Source organism: Antechinus flavipes, chromosome 2 (genome assembly GCF_016432865.1).
Source record: "Antechinus flavipes isolate AdamAnt ecotype Samford, QLD, Australia chromosome 2, AdamAnt_v2, whole genome shotgun sequence".
Lineage (NCBI taxonomy): Eukaryota > Metazoa > Chordata > Mammalia > Dasyuromorphia > Dasyuridae > Antechinus > Antechinus flavipes.
The window spans coordinates 1,172,200-1,195,623 of NC_067399.1; the positions used below are offsets into that span (position 1 = coordinate 1,172,200).

At 38.3% G+C, this 23,424-nt stretch overlaps 1 protein-coding gene and 1 long non-coding RNA gene across 2 annotated transcripts in view; both read left to right on the forward strand.

The window, feature by feature from the left end:
- LOC127547244 (zinc finger protein OZF-like) overlaps window positions 1-23,424 on the forward strand; it is a 170,947-nt gene that overhangs the window by 51,584 nt on the left and 95,939 nt on the right. The window lies entirely within an intron of this gene.
- On the forward strand, window positions 11,794-17,276 carry LOC127547249 (uncharacterized). Its single transcript, XR_007950108.1, has 4 exons — window positions 11,794-12,444; window positions 12,928-13,032; window positions 13,943-14,118; window positions 15,462-17,276. It is a non-coding gene; the product is annotated as an uncharacterized LOC127547249 (long non-coding RNA).

Genomic DNA, 23,424 nt, shown 5'->3' on the forward strand with positions numbered 1-23,424 from the left:
TAAATTAAGTAGGCTTCAGTGCATTTAGGTTAGGCTTAGGGTCTCTTCTAATTCTAAATCCTTTAAAGATCCTGTGGATCTAAGAGGCTAAAGAGGGTCTTGAAGATGCCAATTCTTATTGGGTCCTCAGTTTCAGTTTTGGGCTAATAATTGAGATAACTTCACTAAGCCTTCTGGGTATGATTGACAGTGGGGAGGAGGCAGCAAGATATGGAAAATTCTGAATCTAGATCTTTGTTGAGTTAGGTAACTTGCACATCATTCCTAAATGAAAAGCTCTTTCTGGGCAACTAATGAAATAGGTTTCTTGCCATATTTATTCAGGCAGAAAATGTTTTAAGATGCTTTTAAGAATGAAAGATTTCAACTCAGAGTTTACAGTTTCCATCCATTAAATTGGCAGTGATGAACCCAAAAGTTAGAAATACTGTTAGGGGGCTGTAGAATTAGAGGCATAGTAATACAATATATGTAGGTATGAATTGGTCCAACTGTTTTGAAAAGTCATTTGGTATTCTGATTTATTAAAAGGTGATCAAATACCTATACTTTATGACACAGAGACCCCATTACAAGGCATAAATTTTAAGAAACTGAGGGAAAGATCAGTAGGTAAAAAAAAAGAGACAAAGATGCTCTTCAGTTGGACAATATTTAAACAAACGGTGGTACATGAACATATTGGAATATTTTTGCATCATAAGATATAGATATAAAGATTTTAGATATAAAGAATTCAGAGAAGCTTGAGGATATGTAAATAGATGGAATGAAGTAAGGAAAACCAAGAAAAACCATATATACTGTGACTCCCTCATCAATGATCTCTTCAATTTGAAGTTCCAACAATGTAGATGTCTGTGTGTCTCTGCACCCTATGCGACTCTTGCCTAGGTTTCACATATGTTCACCACAGAGGAGCCATCGAATATGATGGAATTTTTCCTTATTTTCTCACAGCTGAAGGGTACTTGCATAGTGTTTTGGCAGTCCACCCATCTGTGCTCTTCTTTACTTTGAGGTCACCTCATTTTTTTCCTACAATTATTTAAGAAGTATGAGCAATGTAAATTATCCCAATAGAAGACACCAAGGAAGTTCAGAAAATGCACTGATCAGCAAACATCTGACTCCCTTGACAAATGGTGAGAGGTGGCTGCCAAAGATGACATCAACCTTGACTATAAATCAGCTTATAAAATCTTTTAACTTTATATCTGTTTGGTCTAACGATGGAAAACCTCTGGGACCTCAAGATCACCAACTTCAAGCATTTGAAATCCTCTCAAGTCTTAGTTGTTGATGGGTTTATACTTTAGGCAGAAATAGGGACCAATACCAGATTCCAATGTCTTGCCCACTGGACTCAAATGACTCTGAAGTTCAGAGAGGCTGATGGCTGCATAGTTCTGCCTTTTAAATCTAACCTACTTGAGTCATCCATTACCCTGCTCCTCCCACCAATGGCATCAGTCTCTTCAAGAAGGTAAAGAAGGTCATGAATTAAAAAGTTCAGTGTTTCTCAGTTAAATGCAAAAGTCCAGTTTTCCCATTGGTCATATTTAATTAAAAACTGAACTAAGTTTAAAAATGCTTAAATTCAAAAAAGGAGTTGTTCTTTCACCATGACCTGTAAATCATTTCAAGACAAGGAAATGAGTTATCTTCTTTATGTTTAACTATACTGATCCAATTCTAGAACATCTGTTTCTATACCAACCAAAATGATGTCATTCCTGGAAATATAATCTCTATTTTTCTATAATTAAAGGAAGTTAGCTACCACTTATTTCTGTAAGATCCGGGTGGAAAATATCAATGTTTTCAAGATACAAACAGAGGCTATTATCAAATCATATTTCAGACTTTAAATCAATCACGTTGTCCCTGTCCCCATAATGCTTTTCATCCTTTAAGCATTTATATTATTTTTTCCCACCTAACAACTTCTATTTGTTTTCTATGCTGAAAATGGGTAGGGATCTTTTAAGTCCTTAGCTTCACAGGAAAGCCATTGGTTCCCTTTTATTATTAAATTCATTCTTCCCTGATAAAATACTGATGCTCAGAGTTTTGAATCCTCAGTTGAGGTTTTTTACTCATAACAATTAGTCCTGGTGGTCTCCTGAAGGAAGGCTTAATGTTACCAAGTCTATGCATGGAAGCTGTTGCCATCCAATTACAACTGATGGTCTTCAGGCCATCATGATGGTTTTGCCTGATGTGTTATTTCTGTGGTGACAAAGATGCTAGAGTAGTTTCCAGCTTCATTCTCCAGCTCATTTTATAGATGGGGGAAGTGAAGCAACAGGTTGGAGTAACATGCACAGGCTGATACACCTGATAAGTATCTGAGGAAGGATTGAAACACATGAAGTGGCTGATTTCTAACCCAGGGCTCTGGGCAATATGACACCCCAGCAGTCCTTGGTCTTACTTTAAAGGAGGCTGTAAGCTTGGAGAATATTTGTCATTGAGTCATTCAGTCTTGTCCAACTCTTTTAATACAGTTATATCATCCTGCCAGTTTCCAGGTGATCCTATCAAGGAAGGAGTCCCTTTTTGAATCAAGGCCAGGGCCTGCTGAGACTAAAGGTGGTTGAAAGGTATAACATCCATACAAACTACTCTAGATTCATTTTTATAATTATTAGCATCAGTGATCACAATCTATCTGATAAAAATAATTTCTATACTAGAAATAAAACTTCTAAACACCACTACCACCTTGAATACTGAGAAGTCTTTCTCATAATTAAACAACCTTTAAGCATTCTCCCCAAGGTTAATAATATTTTATGAGCTTTTCCAAAGAGATGGCCCTAAGGGTCCAGTTAAATTCCAGGTTTTTCCACATAGGGAGAATTGTCTACCAAAAAAAAAAAAAATTCAGTTGGTGAAATACAAAAGATTTTTTTTTAAAAAAGCAAACAGAAGAAAATAACTCACTGAAAAGTAAAATGGAAGTGAATGACTCAATGAGACATCAAGAATCAGTCAAACAAAACAAAACAAAAAAATGAAAGAATAGAAGAAAATATAAAATATATCATCAGAAAAACAACTGAATTGAGAAATAGGTCTAGGAGAAACAAGCTAAGAATTATTGGAGTGCTTGGAAAAAAATGATGAAAGAGCCTAGACAGCATCTTTCAAGAAATCATCAAGGAAAATTGTCCTGATATTCTAGAACCAGAGGATAAAACAATCATTGAAAGCATCTGCAGATCATCTCCTGAAATATACTCCAAAATGGAAATGCCAAGGAATATTGTAGCTAAAATCTGCAATTATCAGATCAAGGAGAAAATAATACAACCAGAAAAAAAAAAAATTCAAATAGCAAGGAGCCACATGAGGATTACCTAGGATCTAGCAGCTTCCACTTTAAAGGATTAAAGGGGTTGGGATATAATATTCCAGAAGAGAATAAGAAATTGGACTGCAGCCAAAAATCAACTGTCCAACAAAATTAAACATCTTTCAGGGGAAAAAGTGGCTATTCAATGAATATTTTTGATGAATAAACCAGAGCTGAACAGAAAATTTGATCTTCAAATACACAACCAAAGAGAAGCATAAAAAGATTAAAAGGGAAGAAAAAAACTGTTTTTTTAAAGATTAGTGTAGAGGACCAGAACTTTGGAAAAGTATACTTGAAACAAGGATACTTACAACAAGGTGTTTACTCAGTGTGATTGATGGGATAATTGTTCTCTAGTTTACATATACTTAGTACTTAGTATGGTGATGTAGTGATTCTACAGTTCACACATGCTGCAGTGATGTGATTTTACTAAGGTATTTTAAGAGCTGAGAGGACTGAAGACAGGGGAGAAGGTGTGAGAGTGAGTGTGTGTGAGCTCAAGTTCAGACTTCAGACTTGAGACTCAAGAATAAAGATTCCAGAGACTATCCTTCATCCTCATGGTGACTCTCCTACTAAGACCAAGGCTCATCCAGAGATCCTCCAGAAAGCTAGTCCAGACATTACATTTTCCATAAAGTGAAACAATCCCAATGTCATCGCACCTGGGATTCCTTCAATATGGTGCCCTCTCTTTTGGAGGGCCTTCCTTTCATGAAGACTTAAAAGATACCTTTGAAGTCTTTCAGTGTGGCTGAAAGAAACAGTCAGAGAGACAAAGAGAGAGAGAAAGACACCCAGAGAGTAAAAAAGAGTGACAAAGAGAAAGAGAAAAAGAAACAGATAGTCAAAGAGACAGAGAAATACACAGAGATAGAGAAAGGAAAAGCCAGAGAGTAAAAAAAAAAAGAGAGAAAGAAAAAGAGTGATTCAGAGAGACAGAGACCAAGCCAGAGAGCATCAGAGAAAGAGAAAAACAGAGGAAGAAAATGTGAAAGAGAGTGAGAGAGAGGGAGAGAGAGTGAAAAAGAAAAAGAGAGAGAGAGAGAATCAGAGACAGAAAGAGTTAGCACAAGCAAGGCAAAGTGAACCAGATATTGAAAAAGTGAGAAAGATAAAAACAAAAAGAGAGAGAGACAGAGACAGAAAGAGAGAATTAGCGAGAGGAAGTACCAAAAGTATATTTAGAGAGAAGCAGAGAGAATGACTCAGCATAAGCCAGAGAGAGAAGGAGAGTGTAAATATGCCAGAAGGAAAAATAGGGAGAGAGAGAAGGAAGGAAGAAGGAAAGAGGAGGGTAAAAGACAGGAAGAGACAGGGAGAGAAGCCAGAGAATGAGAGACAGGGAGTAAGAAAGAGAAAGTTAAAAAAAACAAGGGAAGTGAGAGAGACAGCGACAGAGAAAAATGTGCAGGATGAATAAGTCAGAGAGTGAGAAATTAAAAAAAAAAAGATTAAAAGAGATATGGTGAAAAAGAGACAGAAAGAGATAGAGCTAGAGAGAGTAAGACAGAGCGAACCAGAGAGAGAAAGCAGAAAAAGGAAGTGCCAGATGAGAGAGATTGAGCCAGTGTGAAAGCATAAAAAAAGAAGAAGAAACAGAGACAGAGAAACAGAAACAGACAGATAGAGAAAGAGAGATAGAGTCAGAGACAGGGACAGAGAGAGCTAGAGAGAAGTATCAAAGTTATTATATATAGAGAGAATGAGTCAGCATAAGCCAGAGAGAGAAGGAGAGTATGAATGTATAAGGAGATATGGAGAGAGAGAGGGAAGGAGAAAAGGAGGGAATAAGAGAGGGAGGGAGAAAGAGAAGGAAGGAGAGAGGGAGGGAAAAGAGAAGGAAGGAGGTAAGGAGGAAGGGAGGGACAGAGAGAAAGACCTTGACCTCCATTTGTGGAGCCAAGATGGTGGAGTAAAGTCAGGAAGCTACTTGAGTTCTCCCAGTTTCCCTGGAAAACCATACAAAACCAAGTCTCTGAACAGTCTAATGGAATGAAACCACTCTCCAGTTCAAGACAGATTGGAAAAACTCAAGAAAGGTCAGTGTCACTGGGGTGAAAAGGATGTTCAGCCCAACTCACCCAGACTCTGAGAAAGCTGGTGAGAGGGTGATTAATCACAGCAGATCAGCAACTGAGACCTTCAAGTTCTGGCTCAGTAGGGAAGCAGATCAGTGGGACAGCCTGCAATCTCAGCTCAGAAGGCAAAGACTGGGAAACCAGGCTGTTTCCTGAAAAAAAGTAGACAGAGCTATCCCCTACAAGCATAAGGGGCTTGGGGAAACTTGGCACAGTGTCCCCTTTATCCCTCAATCATAAAAGGAAAAAAAAAGAAAGAAAATGAACAAGAAACAGAAAAGACATGGCAATGACATACCTAGAAAACCACACTAAAAATTCAACAACCAATGACATGCCAGGAAAACTCCATCAAAAATTCAACACACCAATGATACGAAAAAAAAATGTCAAAATTCAACCCAAAACTCCACTTTCCCCCATGAAATAGAATTATAAAAGAAAAAGTCCTGACAAAGACAATATGCATGAGTTTCATATCTCTTGTTTTGTTTCTTCCAAAAAAAAAAATGATTAACAAAAGCTACTAAAACTTTGTTTTCATTTGTTTACTTTTAACTAAGGATTTCTGAAACTAATTCCAAAGATTCTCTGTTTTGGGAGGCTAGGTATCTACATTTTAAATAAAAAAGACTGCAAATGATTTAAACTTTGCTTTGATCAAGTAGGTGGCAAAACTGTTCAGTGGCCATTGTCTTTCCTAGATTTAAATAGGAATTTTGTTTCTGCACGGAATACCTCAAGGCACAAAAAACAGTCTTCATTTTCAGTCATGTTCAGGAGCCAGAGACCCTGGGACACTGGAGGAAAATCAGCTGTTTGGAACTGGGAAGAAAAGGGCAAGTTAAAGGAGGAGCTTGCCCATGCCATCTGGTACCTATCAATTTTAACTATTCTTACTAACCAGGCATTAACTGGTTTCTAGTTTGCTGAAAGAGAGCAAAAGCTGTCAGCACCACCTAAATGTAGGTATTGTTTTTTTCAGTCATTTCAGTCATGTTCAATTTCTTTCTCCAGCTCATTTTACAGATGAGGAAACTGAGGCAAATGGGACTGGGTGTCTTGCCCAGGGTCACTCTGATGTCTCTCTGACCCTCTGCCCAGCACTCTACCCAAGAGGAGGAACTCTTGACTATTGTGACTCTTGTTACACTAAACCAAGACATGCCTAATGATGGGTTTAAAAATCATCTTTATATTATTTATCTAGTTCTGCATATATTCTTTGAGGACTATATGGCATTTGCATAGTGTTTCTTACTGAAATTAGTTTTAGTCATTCCCTTTCAGTTTACCAAAGTCTGGATTCCTGGGTGTTTCTGAGTCACCTTTTATGCTACAAGTGGTCTCCAAAGTGAGTGCTATCAAATGACCTCACCCAGTGTGGGTCATCAACTGAGGGAGTAGATAATGCTGTGCAATCTGATCCCTTTTGTACTGGGTACTGGCCCCTTCCAGAGTTATGTTATCATAAGTTTTATTGATATGTTTTCTCTCTGTATTTACAGATTACTCCTATTTTATGTGTGAAATACTTAAGTAAAAGTGGTAACTCAGGGATCTTGCCTGAAAGAGCAAGCAAGGTATTACATCTGGAGCACATCATCACCTTTTTATCATAAACAAAAATGAACAGAAACCTATTTTATTTGCCTTCCTCTTCCATCACACTGAAGGTGGAAAAGACAAATTTGTCATAATAAATATACCTAGTTGAAAAAGATAAATCCCTCAATGATTATATTCTATGTACATATCCATATATAAGCAAACATAGCTCATTCTCTCTCTCTCTCTCTCTCTCTCTCTCTCTCTCTCTCTCTCTCTCTCTCTCTCTCTCTCTCTCTTTCTTTCTCTCTCTCTCTCTCTTTCTGCATCTGGCACTTCCTTTCTCTCCTTACTCTTTCTTGTTCACTTTACCTTGCTCTCTCTGGTTCTGGTTCTGGTTCTGTCTCTCTCTGTCTCTTTCTGTCTGTCTCTCTGTCTTTCTCCCCCCCTCGTCCCATCTCTCTCCCTCTCGCTTTCTCCGTCTGGCACTTCCTTTCTCTCCTTTCTCTTTCTTGTTCATTCTGTCTTGCTCTCTCTAGCTCTGGTTCTGTCTCTTTCTGTCTCTTTCAATGTCTCTTTGTTTGTCTCTGTCACTCTGTCTCTCTCCCTTTCCACTTGGTACTTCCTTTCTCTTTCTTGTTCACTCTGTCTTGTTCTCTCTGGCTCTGGTTCTATCTCTCTCTCTTTTTCACTTTATTTCTTTTAATCATTTCTTTTCTTTCTTTCTCTCTCAATCTCTGTTTTCCCCCCTCTCACTGTTTCTGTCTGTTTTTTTTTTTCCTTTTTCTCACTCTCTTTTTTATATATTTCAAATATATTCAAAGTGCCTTTTCATCATTCACCCTTGCAAAACCTTCTGTTCCAGATTTTTCTCTCTCTCCCCTCTCTTCCTGCTCCCCCAGACACCAAGTAATCCAATAAAGATTCAATTCTTGTAAATATTTTTCCACATATATGATTCTGCACAAGAGAAATCAGATCAAAAAGGGGAAAAATACAAGAGAAAGAAAAAAAAGAAAGAAAGAAAGGAAACACCACGAACAACAAAGGTAAAATGCTATGTTGTGATCCACATTCAGTCTCCATCATGCTCTCTCTGGCTGCCAAAACTCAAATTTAAAAAACAAAAAACAAAGCCATTGGGTTCTCCCAGCAGTCAAGACTCCCTCCGCTGACTCCTACTGTGAATTGAGGACTTCTAATTGCTAGAATCTGAGAAGCCTTGAAGCCCTCGAGAGCTGTGCCTTCAATTCTCCTCAAGCTCAGCCATCAGCTTTTTTAATCTATCATTTCTTTTTCCTAATTCTCATAAATAATAGGAGAGCCCCCAAATATTAATGGAATCATGAAAGATTCCATTCCATTTCAAAAGTACTTCCCCAACTTTTCCTATTTAATCAGTAATTCTTAAAAAAAAAAAAAAAACATACCTCAGTCCTGAAATGCTTATATAATTTCCTTTCTTTTGAAGTTTTACCTGAAGTTAAAGAGTTACTTACAATTGAACTGAAATATGGATCATGCTGGTAGCTCGGAAGCTTCACTATGCACATCCTTAGTTTAGTACCTTGATGCTGTGTTCCTATACATTCATTTATCTAGTTTTTAATAAATGAAAGATCTTTCCCTGCCTATTCAAAATAAGAAACAAACAAGTGAGGTATCATCTTATGTCATTCAAAAAGAGATTTGAATCTTTTAAAATCATATACCACAAGGTTTTTTTTTAATCCAAATCTTATTTATTTGAAAGCTGTTTATATACATACATCCATATCCATATCTATATATGTATGCATGTTAGTGGTATCTTTTAAAGTCCTTTTGTTCCTCTTTAGCTATTAGTCATCATTTTTAATAGTCACATCTTACACCAGTTAATAATTGATTTTAGTTTTTTTTTTAAATACAGAAATGATTTCTGCCCTTTACATCCCCAGATTGCAATGTGTCTTCCACTCTGAATGAGTTTCTAAATATCATATGAAAGCACCTGAGTCAGTCCTCTGATCTGTATCCACAGAAGGAAAACCTGAATGATGGAATAACTAAGCATCATCCCCCACTCTGTGCCCACCCAAGACTCCCTATTGTTCATGCTTTAGGATAAAGAAGCTTTAGTTTCAAGAACTCATTTTTTAAGGTATATTTATATATACATATGTAGATATATACATACATACACATACTTGCACATATACACATACTCCAGATACACATGTGTCTTTCCTATCTCTTCTGCCTCTTTCATTCTTTCATTCAATTCTGCTCCATAATTTGGTTTACTATTACTTAATCACTCCCCACCCAAGGATTCCTCCCTTGTCTTCTTCCCTCACCCTTTACTTCCTCATCTATCCATCCCTCCTCCCTTCTTTTATTTTTATTTTTATTTTTATTATAACATTTTATTGACAACATATGCATGGGTAATTTTTTTATAACATTATCCTTTGCGCTCACTTCTGTTCCGACTTTTTCCTTCCCTTCCTCGATCCCTTCCCCTAGTTGGCAGACAGCAAGAACTCATTTTTAATGAATTTTTCATGGAAACCACTAAGCTCCTGGAAGGTCAGCTCAAGAACCACCTGTATCAAGACCTCTCTGGAGTTTCCCTGGGTGTCGGTGGCCCTCTCTCCCTGTCACCACAGATTCCAGAGAGTTTCCAGACATCAGTAGCCCAGGACAAGAAAACAGGGGAGCCACAACAAGAAAATAAGTAAGCCAGAGACGACTGTATTCCTTACACAGCACAAATAGCACTGACTGATTCTTCCCCAGCTCTGTGTGCGCTCATCTGGGGAGGAGTTGAAGCCCCCGAGAAGGCTGTAAACTCGCCGTCCTTCTCAGCCCTTCAGTTCCTAAAGTGCAACGACAGCACCCACAAGCAGGGAAGACTTGGGCAGCGAGATCCAGGAAGGTTAAACCAGCCCATGTTCAGTGAGTGACTCCTCTGAGCTGCAACACCTAGAGCTTCCTGCAAGATACAGAATCACCGCCTTCCCTGCCCACCTCCCCACCCCACCCCCGTAAGTGGCTGTATCAGCCACTGAGGGAACTTGGGGAGCCTGGCCTCCACTCCCCCACCTCTGCCACTGCAGCAGCTGTACACTCACCCCAGCCCTGCCCACACAGAGCCAGGTTCGAGTCTAAAAATGATGCCTTTACCTCTTTCTCTTTACATTTTTTATTGTAAAACCTTTCTCTGGATGCAATTATACTCACGCTGCCCACCCCTGCCGCCTGCACTGAGGCCACAAGAAATGGAGAAGATGCTTATTGTACTTAAGATGACCCATTAGAAATACTCCCATGAGTTCATATCTTAAAGGATCAGGGCAGGTCAATGTCAGGGAACAAGTGATCTACCCATTGGTTTGGGCCTGGTTTCCCTGAGAAGAAGCAAGAGACAAGAGGCCCAAGCCATGCTGCTGTCATGAGCTTGGGAAACCCTCCTCATTTTCCCCACTGCACACATCTGATGTGGAGAAGAAAAACTTTTTCTTTTTAATTTCTCTTTTACCCATTTCTCTTTTTAATTTAATAAATCTTCTCTCTACATCAGTTGCCTCCAGACATCTCCCCCCCACATCCCCACCTCAATACCACTGAGAGAACCAGAAAGAAATAAAATGGATTTGACACAGGTAACAGTAAAAAAAAAAAAAAATCTCACATCATCCATGGCCTTAAGGAAGGGAAGTAAGGAGGGGAGAGGGAGGGTCAGAAAACAATTTGTTTTTCTTCCAAATATGGTACAATGCCACAAGAAACCTTGCAATGCGAAACAATAAAGAATTATAGAATGATTAATATGGAATCCAGCACTAACATTTCCCTAATGGCACCATCAGATGATGGGCTAATGTTTTAACTTCGCTGGACTATTTACAACATGAGTTAGTTCACATTTCACTTCTAATGGGCACAATGATCCATACCAAGTGACTTCTATCCTTCTGCTACTCTTTCTACTTATTGACTGACTGAAGGAAGGTACAAACAGGAGGTGACCCTAAATTGTACACAGGCTTATGTAGGAATCCGTGAGTTCATAGCTTGCAAAGCACTCTGGGGGAAAGGAAATACATGCCCCAACCCCACTCCATCCCACCTTCACCCAACCCTCCAGTACACTTTAGGCATCCTTGCATTTGAAAGTTAGAAGGACTCAGAATATTTCTTGATAAATGTGATTTTTATTTAATTATAACTTTGACTAAGCTAGGGGGAGAAAAGTAAAAGTTGAAAATCTCTGGTACCTTAGAACCTGTTTTTAACTTAATATGTATAGCAATGAACCTCATTTTCTGGTCTTTCCTTTAAAAATAAGAATTATAGAGTTCTTTTAGTTATAAAGTAACTAGTCCAGGAAAACCAAGGATAGCTAGCACTGATGGAGCATTGGAAGGTTTGCAAAATTTTACATATGTTATTTCATTTGATCTCCAGAACCAGTCTATGCAGTAGTTAATACCCATTTTACAGATGAGGAAGCCAAATTAATTGAGGAATTGAGTACATTCCAAAAATAAGTTTCTGAGATGGGCTTAGGACATAGGTCTTCCTGGATGCAAAGTTAAAGATATTTTCTGCCCCACTGCTTCCTGGAGATTATGAATTGATAAAGAAATAAACTGAGGCCCTCCCCTTCAAGACTTCTCTTTGAGAATTACAGGGTGATGCAATGGGAAAGCATGTAGATGGAGAATTGCAATTTCAAATCCCAGGGCTATTACCTGTTACATGTGACCTTGGACAAGTCACTTTCTCTACAGGACTCAGTTTCCTCATCTTTAAAATGAGGGGTTAAAGCAGATTATCTCTACAATCCTTTTCAATTCCATGATCCCATGATCATATAATTGGAACCTGATATGATCTAATTCAGCAGCTTCTAGAAAGTTAACTCCTTCCATTAATCAATGAGGGAACTATGCCCTTTAAGGGGACATGACTTTGGGAATGTCTCACTACTATCTAACAGTTGAGCTAGGGCCAGAACTCAGGATTCTTGACTCTAATAGTCAATGACAATGAATAGATTCCAATTTGGGGGCCAATTTTTTAGGGCAGTGACCATTCTGTGCCCTCTGAACCCATCTCACCTGACCTCGATTCCTCTTGAATTGGACATTTCCAGGCTTGAAGGCTACAGTTCTCTTTACCACCTCTAATTTTGTATGTGAAGCTCATTCTTTGGACAGGAATATTTGCAGTATTCTATTTGATCCCTTCTGTATTAGCAGAGCTATGCAACAAGGTCTAATCTCAACTCTTTGAACCTTGACATGGCATTGAATTATGCATTCTTCTTATATTATCTGCAATGCTTTTGCAGCAGGAATCATGATCTTGATGGATTCACATGCTACTGAGTGCCACTTCCACCCAAGGCTCTACTTTACCAAGATTCTTCTGTAAAGATTATCTTCTGAAGGCAATGAGGTAAGAAATAGACCTTTGGACTCAGAGAGGGATGAAGTTAAAGCTGTTTTATTCCACACCCGCAAAAGCCCGTGTGTCCTTTATAGAACAGGCGTACACTAGGAGAAAGAATCAAGCACTCTATCCTTCTTGCTGGCCACAAGGTCCCTCCCATTCATCCCTTTGCTGGCTGCTCCAGGACATACAACTTCCTGCTTCATCTCACACATACTTATCCCTATATATGTTCCCCCTCCCATCACATCTATTACATGATCATTAAGATAAGCCTAAGCTCCTCCTGGGGAGGAAAAGTTAATATTCATAAAGAAATTAAGCATGTGACCTACAGCTAAGCTACAAACTTCATCCTACTTTTCTGTCTCCAGAACCCCCTGTCACTTTAGTCAGGTTTTAATTCTAAATTCAAGTTATAAGATCTACAAAAGAATGCTGTCCTCACAGGATTTTTCTTATATTTGCATATTTCTGTGGAAACACCAGGTCTCATACCTCAGGCTGTGCAGTGACAACCAGAAGCAACTAGGGTAGCAAAGGGATGGCAATGAGAGTTCAAACACAGCCCTGGACCTATCAGGGTGACCCTGGGTAAGTCAGTTAATCTATTTGCCTCAGTTTCCTCAGTGATGAGATGGGGTTAACAATAGCATCTATCTCCCAGGATAGTTGTGAGGATCAAATGAGATAATTGTAAAGTGTTTAGCACACATTAATCACTATTTGATGTTAGCTATTACTGTTATTGGACAGTTAGTTTGTGCTGCAAATTGAGTACTCTGGATATAGGGAAAACAGTACTGAGCATTAGGTTTGGAACAAGGAAGACTCACGTTTATCGGTCCAAATCTGACTTCAGATACTCAGTAGCTGTGTTACTTTGGGTAAGTCACTTAATTCTGCTTCCTCCTCTGTGAAATGAGCCAGAGAAGGAAATGGCCAACTATTCCAGTATCTTTGCCAAGAAAACCTCCACTGGGTCACAATGTTGCTAAAACACTTGAACAACTTTCTGATTCTTAGAGTGGAACAAATACTGGCTTTGGGACTAGAGAACATGAGTCTAGATCCTAACTCAGCTGCCTATTACCTGAGTGATCTTGAGTAAATTAAGTTAACCTTCTTCAATCTATGTTTTCTCCTCTGGAAAGTGAGGAGGAGGATAGAATAGATGATCTCAAAGGAAGTAGTCTCCTAACTTGTTTTGATCACATTCAACTCTATCAGTAAAACATTTTTGAACCTCTAATGTGTGTGCTTATTTATAAATTATATACATATATATATATATGTATATGTATATGTACTTATGTGTGTGTGCATGTATGTATCCCTATTAAGAATGGTACTTATTATGAAGCTTACTCCAAATTTGAAATCCTGAAGGGAGAAGATCAACATAGAAATTCTAATATTTAAAGTTGGTCAGGGAGGAACCACGGGGATTTCTTGAACAAGGCATTGACATGGGCAGCTTGGCACTTTGGGGATCTCATTGCAGCTTCAGGGTACAGAGAATGGAATGGAGGGGAGAGCCTGGCTGCAGGAAGACCAAGCAGCACACTCCTGCAATGGTCCAGAATGAGGGCTGGGGGCAGGAGAGCAGCTACCTGAGCATCAAGGTGACAGACAAGAGAGATGTGGAGGAGAAGAATAATGAAGTGGCAACTGATTCAGGTAACTGAAATGTTAGCTGGGAGAGGATGAGGAGTGGACTATGTTGGGCTGAAATTGACAGCGTGAGAGGCTGGAAGGATGGCCCAGCTCTAAACCACAAAGGAGAAGTGAAAAGAACAGGTTGGAGGAGACACAATGTGATCTCCTGACAAAGATACATGTTGCCAAAAACAAAGACACATGTAGCAATGTAGACATCCCTGATTACTCTGGGTATGATACTTTGTAGCACTCAAGATAAAATGGGAGGGTGGAGAAGGAGGAGAGGAACTCCTACAGGCTGGTTATTTCCCAGGAGTCAGTCTGCCTCCCTTTTGGGGGGAGGGGAAGATGGTACCTGTAGAAGCCATGAGGATCTGAAGGGTGGTGTAAAGCTGTAAGAGAAAGACAAGAGAGGAACAGAATCACAGAGAGAGGGAAATAGACAGACACAAAAAGAGAGAGAGCAAGCAAAAGACAGTGAGAAAAAGAGAGAAACAGAGAGGAGTGAAAGAGGCACAAAGAGACAGTAAGTAAAAAGTAGCCTAAGAATGAATGACAGACTGAAAAAAGAAAAGGAGAGAGAGGAAAGCATGAGAGACAGAGAACAAGCTAGAGAATGAAAAATAGAGTGAGAAAGAGAAAGAAACAGGTAGCAAGACAGAAAGAAACAGAGTAAAAAAGGAGAGCTAGTTAAAAAAAGAGAGATCAAGAAAGAAAAAGAAGCAGAAGGAAAGAGATTTAGAAAAAGTTAATGTTATGGGCCAGAACTCTGAACCTGAAACAAGGATGCTTATAAGGAACTAAGTAGAATTGAGGGGACAATGGTTATCTAGTTTAGCATGGTGATTAATAGTACTCTAAGTTCAGTATGACTGATTTAATCTTACAACAAATAATGGTTTCCTAGAGATATAATGATTACTTTATACTCAGTGTAGAGCATATAAACTGGGACTCAGAAAGCCCTCAGATTCAGAGGCAAGACAGGGTAAAAGAAGACCCAAAACCCCATGTTCAAAATGCCACCACAGCTTCCATTAGGCCTCAGACTGTAGATTGACCCAGGGAAATGAGAGGTGGAGCCAGGGTCTCAAACAAAAAACAGGTGGCAGCTGAGGTTACACCCAGAGAACCTCTAGAAGTAAGGGATTACATGACAATCAGCCAAAAAACAATCAGATCTCAAAAAGGGATTATAACTGGGGAGAATACAGGCTTTTTAACCTGACAGAAGGGCAGTATCCAGTGCAAGCAGCTCCAATGTAATTGCCAGGTGATGAGGAGAGATTTAGAAAGTGGCAAATAGAAGGGACTAGATAGGTTAATTGCTTGGGAAAACGGGTTTGCTTGTGTTTTTACAGATAGAGAAGGAGTCAGACGGGTGCCAATGAGCTGTGTTCGCCTTGTCCATGGGAGAGAGACAGAAAAAAGAGAAAAACCTCAAAACTAAGGAGAAGACAGTATCATCTGACACTGAAAGAGCATGGCTGATGATGAGACTGTTGCAGGACTTCCAAACTTGCAGGAATCATTGGATTCCCTACACATGTGAAGTAATGGATAATAGATTGGTTTTGGACTATTTCTAGGACTTATGGACATGTATAATGTCTCATGTTGATTCATGTTGTTTGTTAAATCACTATTAGCCTGTGCTATATTGCTATGTGCTTATGTAATAACTCCAATGTTGATGGATTTATGTATACCTGTTTCAAGTGAGCCCCTTCAGGAACTCACTAATCTGGTTTGATTTCCCATTTCTTTTGGTGTTTTCATCTCCCTTCCTGAGATGTCAGAGAAGGCATAATCACCACCTTTTATGGTGTTTTCACCATTCTTTTGAGGAATCAGGGAAGGTGTGATCACCTCCTTTTTGGGGGTTCTCACCTCCTTAAGAAATCAGGGAGAGCATGACCACCTATGTTCTAAAACAAAAGAAAGCAGGAGATGTTATGGCCCAGAACTCTGAACTTGAAACAAGGATGCTTACAAGGTACTAACTAAATGGAATTGATGAGACAATGGTTATCTAGTTTAGCATGGTGCTTAATAGTTCTCTAAGTTGAGTGTGATTGATTTAAGCCTACAACAAATAATGGTTTCCTAGTGATATAATGATTGGTTTATACTCGGTGTAGAGCATATAAGCTGGGATCCTCAGCTAGATTCATTCAGAGGCAGAGAAGATAAAGGACTGGGGGCAGGAGCTCAAGTTCTCAGAATCAAGGAGAGAGGAGAGGTTCATTCGATCTCAGTCAGGCTCCTGGTAGCTAGCCTGGCCTCCTGCTTCCCCCACTAAGACCAAGGCCAGACTGAAAGGCTCTCCAGAAAGCTACCCAGCACCAGGAAGGAAATAAAAAAGAATCTGGACTTTAACACCTGTCTGTACTTGTGGTGATTACTGAACTGAAATGAAGGCTGCTCCCAGAGACCCCAGGAAAACCAAACAAGAATCTGGCCCATAACAAGTTAAAGCAAGGGATTAAAAAACTCAGACAGAAACTGTAAGGGAGACACAAAGGTTTTGGAAAGAGGAAGACAGAGAGCAGACAATAGAAAAGGAGAGGAAAGAGAGAGAATTCATTCAACATTGCAAATATCATTCCGTCATCTTTCTCTTTAAGCCCATACCTTTTCTGAACTTTCTTATTTTTGTCTTGGTAATACACACAATCATATACGGGATTAATCTCTAACTATATACACCATTATACTTCTAATCACCCATGTTTGTTACCTGAAGTGTTAATTTTGATATTTCACTTTTACATACCTACATACATAAGCAGTTGCTAAATCTTAGCATTTCTAACTCTACTATATGTCTTTTTAAAAGATACTACATTTTTAACTTATGGAAGAAAACAAGGATTTCTACATAATACTATAACAAAGATGATGGTATGTGCAATTATAAATCTGTTATATACAACTTCCTATTTTAAATATATCATAAAATTCTAAGAAAAATGGCATTTTCCCCCCTCACCCACCCTACAGATGCCTACCATTAAATACCAATACTTGTGTGTGTGTGTGTATGAACATATATATATACACACACATATGTATATCTGTATGTGTGTAAAATTATTCTGTACTTACTTTTATTTATCAGTTCTTTCTCTGGATATGGATAATCATTTATAGTTAATTTGAGTATTTATAACAGACAAAATAACATATACTCAGTTATTCATAAAACAATATTACTGTTACTGTTTAGAATATTTTCTTGCTTCTGCTCATTTTACTGTATTACTTCACACAAGTATTTCCATGGTTGTTTTTTTTTTTTTTTTTTTTTTTTCTGAGCTCCTGAGCTCATTATTTCTTACAGCACAGTAGTATTTCTTCCGCACCATATATCATAACTTGTTCAGCCAATCCCCAATGAATGGGCAGCCCTACAGCTTTCCAGTACTTTGCCACCACTACAAACACTTTAGAAGATATCTTGCCTCATTCCTCTTCTCTCTGCTCACAGAGCTATTTCCTTGTTCAGGCCCTTAAAATCTCTAATTTCTTCTATAGTTTTAAGAGAGTTTGTTGTTGTTGTTGTTTTTTTGGGTTTTTTGTAGCTTTCTGTGACACTTTGTGATCTTATTCGAGGTTTTCTTGCCGAAGATACTGGAGTGGTTAGCCATTTTTTCCTCCAGCTCATTTTACAATTGACAAAGCTGAGGAAAACAGGATTAAGTGACTTGGCCAGGGTCACACAGCTAATAAGTGGCTGGGGCCAGATTTGAGCTCACAAATAGGAGTGTTCCTGTTTAAGGCCTCTCTACTGTGCTACCCAGCTGCCCTAGGATTCCACAAATCTTTACTGATTGAGAAACATTCAGAAACATGGTCTGATATCAATGTTTTATTCACTGACCCATCATTTAGGATCATTAGGTGACCCTCAACAATATGGAGATTGTATTGCTCATTTAAGAAGGCAGGTTATTTCAAACACTAGAAATAGGGGCACAAAATACTTTGCACAAAATGTCTTTGCAATCCAACTGTCACAACTCTTCCCAACAAAACTCCCCATATTGCCTCATACACTGGGAAAGCCAACATTGCTGAGATAATCAGCTCTTCTGCTTTGAAAAACTTACCCTTAAAAACTTAGATCAGGACAGTCTTTGGCTGAGAATGTCCAGGAACACAGCTACTCCTGGGAATCAAAGATACATGGCTAGGTGCGCTTGAAGGCAGACTCTTCCCTCTCCAAGCTTGCCAAATAATAATCCAAATGCACAGACTTGACTATATTTTGCTCTTTGAAGTCAGGAAATGTGCTTTGTAATTGCTCCAAAGCAATGGAACCTGCTTTCCTCTTTCTTCCTTTTGATGTCTGAAAAATTCTCTGGGAACAAAAACTTCCAGTTCTCTCTGTCTGTTTCTGTCTCTCCAACTCTTTGTGTGTTTTTATGTCCATATTTCTCCCTCCTTTCTTCCCTCCCTTCCTGGCTCCTTCCACACCCTTATTAAAAGCATTTTTTTTTCACTTTTCACACCTCTGAATCCTCCCAGGATATCTTGGTGTTTACTGGCTAGATTTATTTCTTAAAGAACAGGCCTTAAAGCAAACCCAAAACAATTCTCATTGGCCATCCATAGGTCCTAGTCCAAGCCCCATTGGGTTATTGTGTAAGTTAGAATCAGACTGAATGTAAATGCCAGTCATTTCTGCTTTTGTCAGAAACCCTGAGGGTACCCCCCCCCAGATTGATTGATTGATTTAGATTTGGGGGGGACTTGGTGAAAGAAGAGATTCTTGGCTCAATTGCTCCCCAGCCTTAATCACTGAATGGGTGCTGCCTCAATCAAGGCCTGTTGAAGACCTTAGCATTAAAAAGACCAAGGTTTCCCATTGTTTCCAAGGTGATCTTGATCTCTCTCTGGGCCATATAGCTCTGGAGGAGAAAATGAGGCAGGTGACCTTGCTCAGCCCTCCCTCACTTCTATTCCATTCACTTGTTTGTCATGGCATCCCCTCCCTGATATCATGATCCTCTTGAAAAAGGGAGGACAGGGAACAATCCTTTCTCCTCTTCCTCCATCCTTCTCCCTCCTCCTCCCTGTGCCCCTCCCCTCTGTCTCCATCTCTGTCTCTGTCATCTGAGAAGATATTTAGGGACAGAAAATCCTAAGTTTAAAAAAAAAATTTTACACTGGACAGTGATAATACAGCTAGCTATTATTGCCCCAATTAGAATGGTCCTCCACTGCCCTAGTCAATCTATAAACACTTATTAAGTGCTTGTTTTATTCCAGGCACTGTATTAGGCACCAGAGGGGCTGCATTGGGTTCCAGAGGAAGAAACACAACCCTAGTTTCCCATCTCCTGATTCATAAGAGTTCTAATCAATATACAAAATTGAACTCATTTTTTACTTGTAGGTAGTATGGAACAGTGCTTATCTGAAGGCAGAGAACCCGAGTTTTAATCTTAGTTCTGTCACCTGGTATCTATGGGATGTTCAACAAGTCATTTAACCTGATTGGGTCTTAGATCTTTCATCTTTAAAATGAGTGGAGTGGACAAGATGATTTCTAAGGCCCCTGGCAGCTCTAAATCCATGATTTGATATTAAGGAAATGCAACTTCCCTGTAACTTTGATTGTCTGATTTTTTTGAGGTAAATCAAAAGTCTGTGTTCTTTTATTCAGAGACATATTTTAAAACTGAAACTTTTTTAAAAATTAAATTAGCTATTTCTGAGGGAGAGAACCTACCTTTATACATTTTACCCTTTAAAAATATTCTAGTTGAGTTATTCACTGAACACTAACTCATAGAGAAACAGAAAAAAAAAAGTTTCTGTAATACTCGATTTCTTTTTCTAAAATCAAAGATTTTACCCAAGAGGCCAAAAACAGAAATTAAGATTCCACGTGGAGCCAGATACTGATTGCAGTACTCTCTGGAAGCAAAGAACCAGGACAAAAGGAGAGACCCCATAAGGGGAATGTTTGAAAAAATTATGACATATGATATAAATGTTAACCCAAGGCGTGAACTTTTATCTTTTACCACTCTGCATTCACTATTGCAATCTCTCCTAATTCCCAGGCCCTCAGAGAAATCTCCAGTCATGAAATGTGGATTACACATACACCACAAAAAAAGATGTGGTAAAGAAGAAATCAAAATGAATTTTTTTTAAAATAGAACAGCAATGGAACAACAAGGTGGAGAATTGTTCCCAAATATCAGAATCTCTGATGAAATGAATCCTATGCTTATAGTGGAAATGGAAGAAAATGGAAAGTCAAACCATCAAAATCCAAGTGCATTGGTCAAATATATACATATTTGTACATATATAGATGGTTAGAAATACAGATGACCTCTCCCAAGTATCAGAGTATTCTCAGATCTGGCCAGCCTTTCCATATATGGTCCATCCATATATAGTTGGCATTTCAATTGATTTTCATGACTCTTGTCCTCCCAAGATTCTATAGTTTATAGGGGCCTCTTTAGGGTATTTTTTAAATAAAGAAATTGGAAAGTATTTTCCTCCTGATTGTTCTTTAATTTATGAAAAAAGTCTCCATTTTAAATGCTCTTTTTCTGCAATGAAATAAAATAATGGAATAACCAAATGAAAGCCATTATAAGTAAAGGCATGTTTTGCCCTTGACAACATCATGCCCAGAGTGACTTAAGGTGCTTAGTAGAACAGATAATAATACTTCATTTGGATGGAAACTGTCTCCATCACTCAGTACAGTCTAGATTATGATGAACATTTATTTAGAATTCTTTTCATGTTTTCATAAGATAAAACTTTATTCCAGATTCCCAGAAAACAAAATATATCCTTTCTTTAACTTTCTTCTCTTTTAAGTGATGACATATAACTTTTTCTTCCAGAGAATTTAGGGTCAGGGTTAGGGTTAGAGTTAGCTCTTCATGTACTCTTTGAAGCATTATCTTCACAACATATCATTTATATCAGTTCTGCTGAGGAAGAAATTTTTCATCCCCTCTTGCTTTCTTCCACAGATCCATCTTCCTGATTCCACAAGGAGATTCATTTCATGATAAGACAGTTCTTAGCTTTATTCCAACTCCTCCTAAAAATGCTTTTTCTCAAAATTTAATCAGGCTCTTAATGACAATAAGAGTTGCCTCTGACACACATAAATGCAATGACAGTTGAGCAAATCACTTCTCTGAGCTTCAGTATCTTCCTGTATATTGAAGAAGGTTGGAGTCTGAAATGTCTTTCAGCTCTACCTCTCATGTTTTTTGGTGGTTTAGGAATTGATGACATTCAAGGACTTGGCTATGGACTTCATCCAGGAGGGGTGGGGCCTCTTGGACCAGAGATCCAAGATCTCTGTACAAGAGATGTACAAGAACAAGTTGGAGAATATCTGAAACCTGTGCTCCCTAGGTAAGGACATTTCCTCTGGTAAGTCTGAATCTAGAGCCAAAGGAATATCTTTATTCCCTAGTGTAATGAGTTAGGAGGGTTTATCAGACACCAGAAAGGGAAAAGTGCTGGTCGTCTGTGTCCAAGAAACATCATCCTTCAATAGGCTGGTTTACCTGTAAAAGGTCTTTGCATTGTGTAATAGGAACTTGAGCTCTTCCTTTGTTGTTCCTGCAGTTGTCTCTTACTAATTGTAGGTAATTCTTACTAATTCTAAATTAAGGTCCAAGGTCAAACCAGTATAGAAGAATCTCAAACACAGAACTAATCTCAGAGGTTATTTCACTACATCTCTAGCTAGACATTAATTTTATCTTCCAATGCCCTGAAATTTGCTCAAGCATCTTTTACTTATAGCATATTCCTCTGTGGGATCGGTCTACTATTTGGGATATTATTCTTTCTAAAAAGCATCAGTTTGAGCTGAAAGCACCTGGTTGACCCTAATATAGGAAGTTGGTCCACAATCTTCCTTCCCTATTGCCTTCAAATATCAACAGAGGCAATAGGAAAGGAATGGGAGGGAATAAGCATTTTTTTCACCTATTATGTGTCAGGTGTGGTATGCTTTTTCTTACAATACAGTAACAACAATATTGTTTAAGAACAACATCCAGCAAATAAATCATTTTGACTTCAATTACCCAAATTAATGATAAAGGATAAAGGAAAAAAGATGCTGTTTGCATATGAATGGTAGCTATCTCTAGGGTGTATGAAGGCAGAGGAAAGGAAAAAAAACTATTTGATAAATTTATTGTCTAATTTAAAAAATAGCAAATCGTGCATTATAGATTTACAGTTTCATGTGCAATCATCTTTTTAAATTGTACTATATTATAGAAATACTTTTGTTCCATAATTTTTAAAGAAAACTAAATATTATGTCACTTTATCTTCAAAACAACCTTCCAAGTTAGGTGATATTATTCTCCCCATTTAAGAGTTGAGGAAACTGAGGCAAGCAGAGTTTAAGCACTTGCCAAGGGGGACAGAGCTAGGAACTGTCTGAAGCTTGATTTAAATTCAGGAACTTCTGACTCTATGCCTAGGTCTCTTTATTGTACCACGAGCTCCCCTTAACTTCTAGATAATGGAAACGTTGGAATGAATAATCTTCTATGAAGAAGATGCCTCAAAACCAAGGTTCCCTGTTGATCAGGCTTGAGGCTGCTCTGGCCCAATATTACTCCTTTCTCCAGGTGTTGGATTAGGACTCTCTTCCAGAATGAAGCCTGACAGGATAAAAGGCAGGATATGGAGAAAGGGGTTTGGCTTTGTCTCACTTGTGCCCAAGAGAACCGTGTACATGGCAACAAAGATTGTGTGATGATCAATTCCAATGGCTCTTATCAATAATGTGGTGATTCAGGCAAATTCCAATAGGCTTGTGCTGGAGAGAGCCATCTGTGGGGATTGAAAGTGGATCATAATATAGTATTTTACATTCTTTGTTGTTATTTGATTGCTTTTTTTTCCTTTTTGATCTTATTTTTCTTGTACAGCATAATAAATGTGGAAATATGCATAGAAGAATTGCATATGTTTAACATATATTGAATTACTTGCTCCTAGAGGAGGGAGTGGAGGAAGAAAGGAAGAAAAATTTGAAACACAAGGTTTTGCTAGGGTAAATGTTGAAAACAATTTTTGTATCTATTTTGAAATTTTTGAAAATAAATAAAATTTGAAAATAAGTTTCAAAAAAAATAAATGAAAATATTTTGAAATATATTTAAAAAATAATTATACAGCAGAATAATGTGACATGTTCTATTTTGGGTTAAATAAGCACTAATGATTGAGCAAAAAAGTTTAATATATGTGAACATAATAGAGTAAATCTCAAAATGGCATAGCTCTGGACCCTCTCATATT